The 9357-nt window shown below is 43.4% G+C and overlaps 1 protein-coding gene across 5 annotated transcripts in view; it reads right to left on the bottom strand.

The window, feature by feature from the left end:
* The window catches only part of Usp33 (ubiquitin specific peptidase 33), a 47632-nt gene that overhangs the window by 37669 nt on the left and 606 nt on the right, over window positions 1-9357 (bottom strand). For 3 of the 5 annotated variants that reach the window (XM_028754329.1, XM_028754330.1, XM_028754331.1), the window contains exon 2: window positions 7040-7185. The exons of the other annotated variants lie outside the window; for them this stretch is intronic. The gene's annotated coding sequence lies outside the window, so the exon portion shown is untranslated. The remainder of the gene's footprint in view (window positions 1-7039; window positions 7186-9357) is intronic. 5 annotated transcript variants of the gene reach the window in all.

The raw sequence follows: 9357 nt of genomic DNA, 5'->3' as shown, positions 1-9357 counted from the left end.
GGGGGAGGGAGAGAGGGAGGGAGGGAGGGAGGGAGAGAGAGAGAGAGAGAGAGAGAGAGAGAGAGAGAGAGAAAGGGAAGGAGAAAGAAAAGAAGAAAGGAAAAGAAAAAGAAAGAAAACCAATGGGGGTCCAGGAGCACAGGAGAGACAGCTCAACATTAAGAACACTGGCTATTCTTCCAGAGGGCCCAAGTTCAGTTCCCAGCATCCACAAGCACACCTGTCAATTACTGCATTTTTCAGGGAATCCTATACATTCCTCTGGCCACTCCATGAACCAGGAATACATATGTTACACATATATACATGCACTCATAAAACAAAAATAAATCAATTTTTGTTTGTGTTTTGAGACAAGGTTTCATTATGCAGTTCTGGCTGGGTTGGAACCTGCTTTGTAAGCCAGGCTGGCTTGAAAACATAGATTCTCCTGCCTCTGTCTCCAGCATGCCACCTCAGCCAGCGCAATCTTTACAAAATAAATAAGTAAAACAGAAGACACTCACCATTGAACTCTGATCGCCATGTGTACACACACAGATAGAAAAGAACCCTTGTAAATATAACTTTATAAAGCTGAGTTTTGTTGGTTGGTTTGTGTGTTTAGAGAGACTGAAACCCAGTGTTCTACCAGTGAGCAGGTACCCCAGGCTGCAAGAGCTGGCTCTTAAATAGATTTTGCAAGATTCTTTTCCAAAGGGGTTGTAACAATGTCTACCCCACTAACAAGCAAGGGAAGACCTCTTTTTGCACCACAAAATAATTTTCTTTATACACAAAAGATTTTTTTTTTTTTTTGGTTTTTCGATACAGGGTTTCTCTGTGTAGCCCTGGCTGTCCTGGAACTCACTCTGTAGACCAGGCTGGCCTCGAACTCGGATTTTTTTAAAAAAACAAAGAATTATTTAAAAACAAAGTGTGTCACACACAAACAGGAGACTGAGGAAGAAGGCCAGCTCAGCCTTCTCCGGTACTTTCAACCTACACAATTTAAAATCCAATTAATATCTTCCCAGTGTAAGCACATAACAGAACATCTACCAAATGAAGGAATTTGGTAAATGTGGCTTTAACTTGAAACCCATTTCACAAGTTTTATATATAATATAAAACCTACATAAGACAGAAAATATGGTGTTTGCCTTTCTGAATCTGGCTTATTTTATTTAATATGATTTCTAGTTCTATCCAGTTTTCTACAAATGACATGATTTCATCCTTTTTTATAGGTGAACAAAACTCCATTGTATACATATGCCACATTTTCTTTATGCACTCATTTGTTGATGGGCATCGAGGCTGGTTCCATACTGACATGTGTGACTAAGACTTCAGTAATCACGGAGAGCAAGTCCCTGCACGACTCAGACTCCTCTAGGTGCAGAGCCAGGAGTGCAGCAGGTGCACATTCTATCTGATCTACCATTGAAGAGCTTCCATACTGATTGCCCCAGTGGCTACACCAGTTATACCTCCACATTCTTCCCAGCAATGGTTCCTTGTTTTGTTGTTGACAGGCGCTGACTATTAGCAATCTAAAGGCAGTTTTAACTGTCATTTCCCTGGTAGCTCAGCATGTTCATGCTGAACATTTCCTGCAAATATTTATTGGCCATCTGCAGTTCTTCTTTCGAGAACTGCCTGTTCATTTGCCCATAGTTTACTGAATGATTGGGGGAATGTTTAATTCTGGGCTTTTTATAAACTCTAGAAATTATCTTCCGATGCACAGGTGACTGTAACAGACTTTCTCCCACTCTGTAGTCCTAGCTCCTCACTCCTCAGTCCCTGCTAGACATACTTTCGGACATTTACGTGCTGTCATTCCCTCTATTCTAACTTAGGACTATTTTATTTTTCCTGTGTATGTGTGTAAATGTATACCAGTGTGTGCAGGTGCTGATGGAGGCCAGAAGGGGTGTCAGTTCTCAGAGCTGGAGTTACACTCTGAACCACTGGGAACCGAACCTACATCCTCTGGAAGAGCAGGAAAGGTGCTGAACGCCTGAGACATCTCCCCAGTGCATTAGATTGTAAAAGACGGTCTTGGTGCACTTCATAAACACCTCTCAGGATCCTAAGAGCTCACCTTATTTCTTGCTTCACTTGCTGATATAATCTATTATCACATTTGGTAAGTGATGATCCTTACATTGGGGCAACATACTCTACTTGGCCAAACACTGTTGCTAACCTGTTGCTTCATATGTAACCCTATTGAACAACAGTGCACTTATAAATTCTGTACGTCATGTGACAGTAGCATTTTCCAGAGATACAAGCACATGTTAGATTCATGGAGCAGCATCTTCAGTGGTGGAGCGGAGGGCGTCCCTCATGATAAGGCATTCTTAACTTAAAACCATCTGCTATGCTACTTTTTTCTCTTCTTTTAATGCTACTTTTTTCAAAGACAAATTCTTTCGTCACTGATGGTTTTGTTTTGGTTTTGGTTTTAGAGACAGGATCTCACCATGCTGCCTTTGCTGGTATGGAATTCACTATGTAGGTAAGACTGGCCCTGTACTCAGATATCCAAAGGCTTCTGCCTACCAAGAGCTGGGTTTAAAGGCATACATCTCCATGCACAGCCCCAAAGACAAACTCTTGACCATCCTTTCAGTCTTTCAAGGTAACTTGTTAACTCACATTTTTAGTTTGTGGGTCAGTTTTCCTCATTTTGGCATACTCCTCTAATAGCAACTACACACGAGACCGAGACGGAATGATTACTGAGCCCAGGATGTGAAAGCCAGCTTGGACAACAGGGCCAGCCTCAGCCACAATACAAATTTAAGATATAGGGTTAGAGAGATGGCTTAGATGTTAAGGGCACTTGGTAGTCTTGCAGAGGACGTGCATTTGGTCCTAAGAACCTATGTGGCAACTCAAACTATGTCTCATTCCAGATTCAGGGGATCTGACCCCCTCCTCTGGACTCCTTAAGCACCAGGTACTTTATACAAATGTCCTACAGAACAAATCCTTCATACCCGTATGAAGACCTGTAGATCACAGGAGTAGTCATCCTAAAACCTCCAACTCATTCTTAACTTTGAATCAAGCCTCAACCTATTGAGGTCTGAACCTACAACCACCACTTTACTAAAACAGCCTAATCCCTAACTGTCTTGTAGATAGCTTTCCTTACACCCACAGATAAAGTGAAGTCCTCACCCATCATCAAGGAAACATCTCTTTGCCATAGAGACCATTACAGAAAACTACAGCCAGACAGATGCAGAGATGTGAATCCAGGTCCCAATGGACATATCTACAAACAACTCCAGCACCTAAGGTTCAGGGATCACTGCAGAGGATGGGAAGATTGTTCGAGCCAGAGGATCAGAGTTCACTGTTGAGATTGTGTCTCCTCGTAACACCAGAGACTGTGCCCGTGGTCTCTCACCAGCACTCAGCCTAAACAGGAGCTGAATACGGACAACAACTATACAGATCCTAAAGCGGGCTGGGGAAAGCCCACAGGCCTCAACACTGCAAAAAGAACTCCAGGCAATGAAGGTATGCTGAGAGCTGGAGAAAGAATCTTCCCCAGGGAAAAGCCAATCAATTGGCTATTCAATACCAAATGGTGAGCTCTGAAAACATACACAGGAGTGACACTATATCCATTCGGCAGGTTATAGTTAGGAATAGATATGTATGTATGCATGCATGCATGCAAGCATGTAAAAACAATTAATGAAAAACCTGCCCAAGCCAGGTATGGTGGCACTCGCCTTCAATCTCTGCAGAGGCAGAAGCTGGTGAATCTCTGTGAGTTTGAAGCCAGGCTGGTCTATAGAGCGAGTTCCAGGATAGCCAAGACTACATAGAGAAACCTCGTCTCAAAAGAGAAAGAGAGAGAGAGAGAGAGAGAGAGAGAGAGAGAGAGAGAGAGAGAGAGAAACAAAGGCAAGAAAAGGCAGGCAGGCAGGCATGCATGCGTAAATTTAAGAGATCAAGGAAGACTATATGGGAAGGTTTGGTGGGAGGAAAGGGAAAATGATGTAATTTATGATAATCTTAAAAATAAAAAGAAATTTTTAAAAATCTGTCCAGTAAGTGGCAAGTCATGGTCAATTTTAGTTTATCTAGTTGAACTAATTGTAACATATATGGGAGAGAAAACATGAAAAGGTTAACAAATTTGACAGAGGGCTAATAAAATCCTCAAGTAATCTGAGCCTTAAGTCTTATATCAAACAAGACCAAGGACAAGAACAGCCAGTGGACCAGCACTGCAGCCCATGCCTGTAACTCCACTCGAGAGGCAGAGGCAAGGAGACTCCACCATTGTGATAACAGTCTGCTTTACATAGTCAGTTCCAGGCCAACAAGAGCTACATAGACAGAAACAAAAAGGACAGCCATTAAATCTAGAAAGTGCAGCTCAGTGGTCCTGGTCTTCCCAGCATACATGAGACCCTAGGTCCCTTCCCCAATATCACCACAAATAAACAACCTATTCAGGCAGGTACAAACAGAAAAGCAAATGCAACCACTATATTCCAATGACCACCATATTCCAATGACAGCCACTCTAAAGAAAATGGATGAGCCTTTCTGTTTGTTCACTGAAGATCATAAAAGGAATACACTGACAGGAGTGTTGGCACACACCTGTAATCCCTGCCCTGGAGGTGGATGTCAAAGAGTGTTAGTTTAAGGCCACTCTGAGCCATGCAGGGAGACCTTGTCTCAAAATGAATGAAAGAGCAAATAAAACTTTTAGGTCATCTGAATAATGCTTCCTATTAAAAGTTCCTTCTTCAGGATTTCATAATCAACTGGAAGCATTCAGTCTTGTTTATTTCACATGAGTCCCCGGGCTTCACTGTCTCACTATTTCAGGGTTGTCACAAGCCCCGAAAGCAAACTGACTGTTAACGCAGGCCAGACACCAACCATCACCTACACACTGACCCATGCTGCCATTCCTTTATTCTTCTGAAACAACTCGGAGGCCAGTGACAGAGGCTTTCCAACTTCATTGCTCTGAGACCCTCTCCTCACCTTCTCCTGCCACGCTGTATCTTTTTACCAGTTCTCAACTCAGTTCTCAGTCACACCAGGATTACTGAATGACGACAACACAGGCAAACACCACTTTTATGGAGCTACAATACCCTTTGAACCTTCCTGGGATCTTACTGGCAGCTTCCAGGTACCTCAACACCTTGCTTCTCTCTGAACTTCCCTAGCACTTCAGGAACTTGCCTGTCCCTAACAAGGGAACATTTCTGAAGCAGTCACAGTCAGCAAGGACAGGGTAAACAGAAAACAGCAGCCCAGCTGCACTGAGGGACACTCTCTACAGTCTCTACAGCATGAAGTCCTTGCTTGCTCATCCCTTATGGCCTACCCACGTCCTCACAGTTTCTGGAATAGCATCCACAGCCATATTGTTACCACATGATCCACCTGCCTCTTTGTCCCCAGTGCTGGGATTAGATTGTGTCACCATGGCCAGCTCAATCTATTTTTGTTGGTTTCGTTGTTGTTGTTTTGTTTAGTTTTTGTTTTTCAAGACAGGGTTTCTCTGTGTAGCCTTGGCTGTCCTGAATTCTATCTGTAGACCAGGCTGGCCTGGAATTTACAGAGACCCGACTGCCTCCACCTCCCAAGTGCCAGAAATGATGCTGGTCCCAATATGTACATACTGAAATCACACAGAACCCCACTAATGCGTCCGTACAATCAATTCATGTTCATTTAAAGAGGTTTAAGCTATCAAAATTCAGTTGAACCTAAAGGTACCCAAGTTAATCTTCCAGTCTCTGTCACTTCCCTAGGAAATCATTCTGAGGGGAGGGTGGGGAAGGATTGGAAATGTCTCCCTCAACTGAACTTCCAAAAGGCCTTTTCTATTCCTATTATTTATTTATTATGAATCAAGGTTGGAGTTTTTTAGGAAAGGGTTTAATGCACTTTAAGTACAAGCATTAAAAAAGGAAGAAGCCAGCCAGTAGAGTAGAGACGCACACCTTTACCTCCAGAGGCAGATGCAAGCAGACCCCTGGTCTACATAGTGAGCTCTAGGACAGCCAGCCAGGGCTACACAGTTAGACTGTTGTCTCCAAAAAAAAAAAAAAAAAAAGGATATAGCCTAAAATAAGTATAGGCTTCTCAAGAGAATTAGGCCTAAGGATTTTATAATACCCATCAGGTTTTCACCGTATGTGCGTCTGTTAAAAACAAACAAAAAGACTCTGTCCGCCAGACTGGTGATCCAAGTCAATAATCCCAGCTATTCGGAAGTGGAGAGAGGAGGATCGCAAGTTCCAGGCTAGCCTAGGCTACAGAGCAAGGTTCTGCCTTGCCTTTATAAGACTCCATCAAAATAACCAAAAAGAAAAAAAGGAAAGAAAAAAAAAGTTAAAAATTCAAGGCTACAAAGTGAGTTCAAGATCAACCGAGGCCTCTGCCTCTAGAGGTCAAGATAACTTAGTGAGACTAGTTTCAGAATAAAAAGCAAATAAGCAGCTACAGAATTGCAGGTGCTGGCCTAGCACGCACAGGCCCTGGGTTTAATTCACAGCAAAGACCTTACTCAACTGTTGGTTTTTAGAAAATGTGATGCATCCTTTTCCCATACTGTAATCCCAGGGAACAGTCCAGACCTCGTGCATACTAAGTGCTCTCCCACAGGGCGGCAGTGCTCTCCCACAGGGCGGCAGCCCCAAGACCACTTCTGTTATTAGAACCTTGCCGCCAACAGACGCAGATGAGCGACCCACCTAATCCTCGGAAGTAACTCAAATGCTCTATTTCTTTTGATACACACACTGTGTCTTAAATATGAGTTCTCATGACATATACAGAAACCATACTGCACAAAATTCATGTGTCCTATGTGTGATTTATTTTTATTATTTTATGTGTATGTGTGTTTCCTGGTATCCATGGAAACCACGTGATCAAGCTACGTACTTAAGCTAGGACTCTAATTCAGGATTTCAGCAAGCCCTCTTAACCATTTCAGCATCTCTCCAGCCCCATGAACTTTCTTATAGAAAGAGAAACCAACTGTACTCACTTCAAATTCTTTGGAGCTTTCTACTATCAAAACACTCCCGAAATCCCAATGTAGACTTTTAACAGCTTTGAAACCACACTGATGGGACAGATGTGCAGCAGCAGATGTGGTAGTGGAGCGGGCTCCAGTCCCAGCCACCGGGGAGGCTGCAATAGGAAAAAGATCGAGGTTCCAGGCCAACCCGGGCAATACTATCCCCTTATCTCTTTATTTTTTAAATAATTCACATTTCCTCTCTTAAACATCATTCAGCATTTTACGTCATTTGCTTGCAGCATACAGTCTTGAGCCAGAAGGTTGGTAAGCACTATAGTTCCAGCGCAGGAGATGGTGCAAGAGCAGAGGGATTCAAGGCCACCCTGAGCTGCAAGCAAGTTCATGGCCAGCCTGCCTCAAAAAAGACATCACGTTTTTAAAACACTGCAGTTTAGTCTGTCTTATATAGTAAGTCACAATGCTATAATCTTTATTTCATTTCATTTCATTTATTTATTTATTTATTGAGACAGGGTTTCTCTGTGTAGCTCTAGCTGTCCTGGAACTCCCTCTGTGGAAACAGGCTGGCCTCAAACTCAGAGATCCAGTGCTGGGATTAGATTGTGTCACCATGGCCAGCTCAATCTACTTTTGTTGGTTTTGTTGTTGTTGTTTTGTTTAGTTTTTGTTTTTCAAGACAGGGTTTCTCTGTATAGCCTTGGCTGTCCTGAACTCTATCTGTAGACCAGGCTGGCCTGGAATTTACAGAGACCCGACTGCCTCTACCTCCCAAGTGCTGGGATTAAAGGGGTGCAGGACACCTCCACCTGGCTCAATCTTAATCTACCTGAATTCTAATTTTTAGCACAGGCTGGTTTGGCAATATTGTTTCAGAGGAAAGGCTGATCCTTACACAATCTTGAAATTCTTTCTGACTTGGGGAAAGGCTAGTTGGCATTCTTCAAAGGATGGGAAAAGAATCAAATAAGACTTTGTCAGTGAAAGGTTCCTGAAAACAGCAAATCATCTATTTACTGCAACTATGTGAAAAGATTTGCTTATTCATATGTTACATGAACTAAGAAAGAAAGTAACTGAAAACTGACAATGAATTAGATCAAAAAACATGCAATCATAAATATAATATCCTTTGTGTATATTTTTGTAGTTTTTTTCATCTTGCCAAAGTAAATGAAATAACAAAACTATAAGCATAGTATAAGTTACTAGAAAAAAGTTAACATTATCTCAATAAAATTTTCATTTTTTTCCCCTATTTATATTAACCAGTGCAAACTTACTGCCAGCATTCATAAGATCTTAACATCAAACAGCCTTCTGCAATCACCGGATTTGCCCTGACCTTTCCATAGATACACCTATGCCCTCAACCACAGAAGTCACTAGGGGCAATGAATGGTCTCGTTCTCTCCCTCTCCCTCTCCCTCTCCCTCCCGCCCTCTCTTCCCCCCCCCACTTGGTTTTGTTTGTTTGCTTGTTGCTTTGAAGTGAGGGCTCCTGTAGCCTAGGCTAGTCTTGAAGTCCTTCTCTCCCTCTTCCTTCCAAATGCTATCTCATGCCAAAGGCAGCTCTGGGCTTCAGCTGTCTACCCTAACTCTCGGTATCTTTGGTAACAGGTTTTTCGTAAAGTAAAAATTATCAGATCAAACAAAAAAAAATATCTGGCATGACGTGGTGGCAATACGTTTGGAATCCCTGGAGCTTGGGAGGTGGAGGTAGGAGGATCAGGACTCGGAGGCCAAACATAGGACTGTCTCGAAAAAATAGGGGAAAAAAATTCTAGAATTCTACATTAAGCACTAAGTCTAGAGACCTTTGGTAAAAAATACATCCTCAGTTTAGACTCTGCTCCAGCCAGGATGTCAGCCCCTGGCTCCATTTTGCAGGCCTAATACTGATTCCGAGAGAAAGTAAACCTTAACAATCTTCAGGTTGAGTGCAAAAAGCCCCTAAGGCAATCAATCTCGTTGCTTAGCAGGTCAACATTACGAATTTTCCAACGAAGAGCATTTTATATTTGAAAAATGCTTGAGCGCTTAAGGAAAATACACACACCCGGGAAATGTGACCCGAACAAAAGCTGGGACCGACACACGCTAGGACTGGACTCGACCCAAACGCTGCGTCGGCCGAAGACACGCCGCTGGGACGATGACACCTGGGTTTTTCCGTCCCTAGCAGTGAACAACGGGGCGGTGCGCATGGGTCGCGCCCCCCGACCCGGATCCCTGCCCACCGAGCCGCCCGAGCCGCGCGCCAGGGCGAGCCTCAGCCCGGCCGCGCCCGCCCTCCCGCCTGCCGCGCTCCTCTCAGCCCGCCGC

This window comes from Grammomys surdaster, unplaced genomic scaffold (genome assembly GCF_004785775.1).
Source record: "Grammomys surdaster isolate TR1022 unplaced genomic scaffold, NIH_TR_1.0 125996, whole genome shotgun sequence".
In the NCBI taxonomy this organism is placed as follows: Eukaryota; Metazoa; Chordata; class Mammalia; order Rodentia; family Muridae; genus Grammomys; species Grammomys surdaster.
The sequence above is the reverse complement of the archived record's forward strand: the minus strand, read 5'-3'. Positions and strand labels throughout refer to the sequence as shown.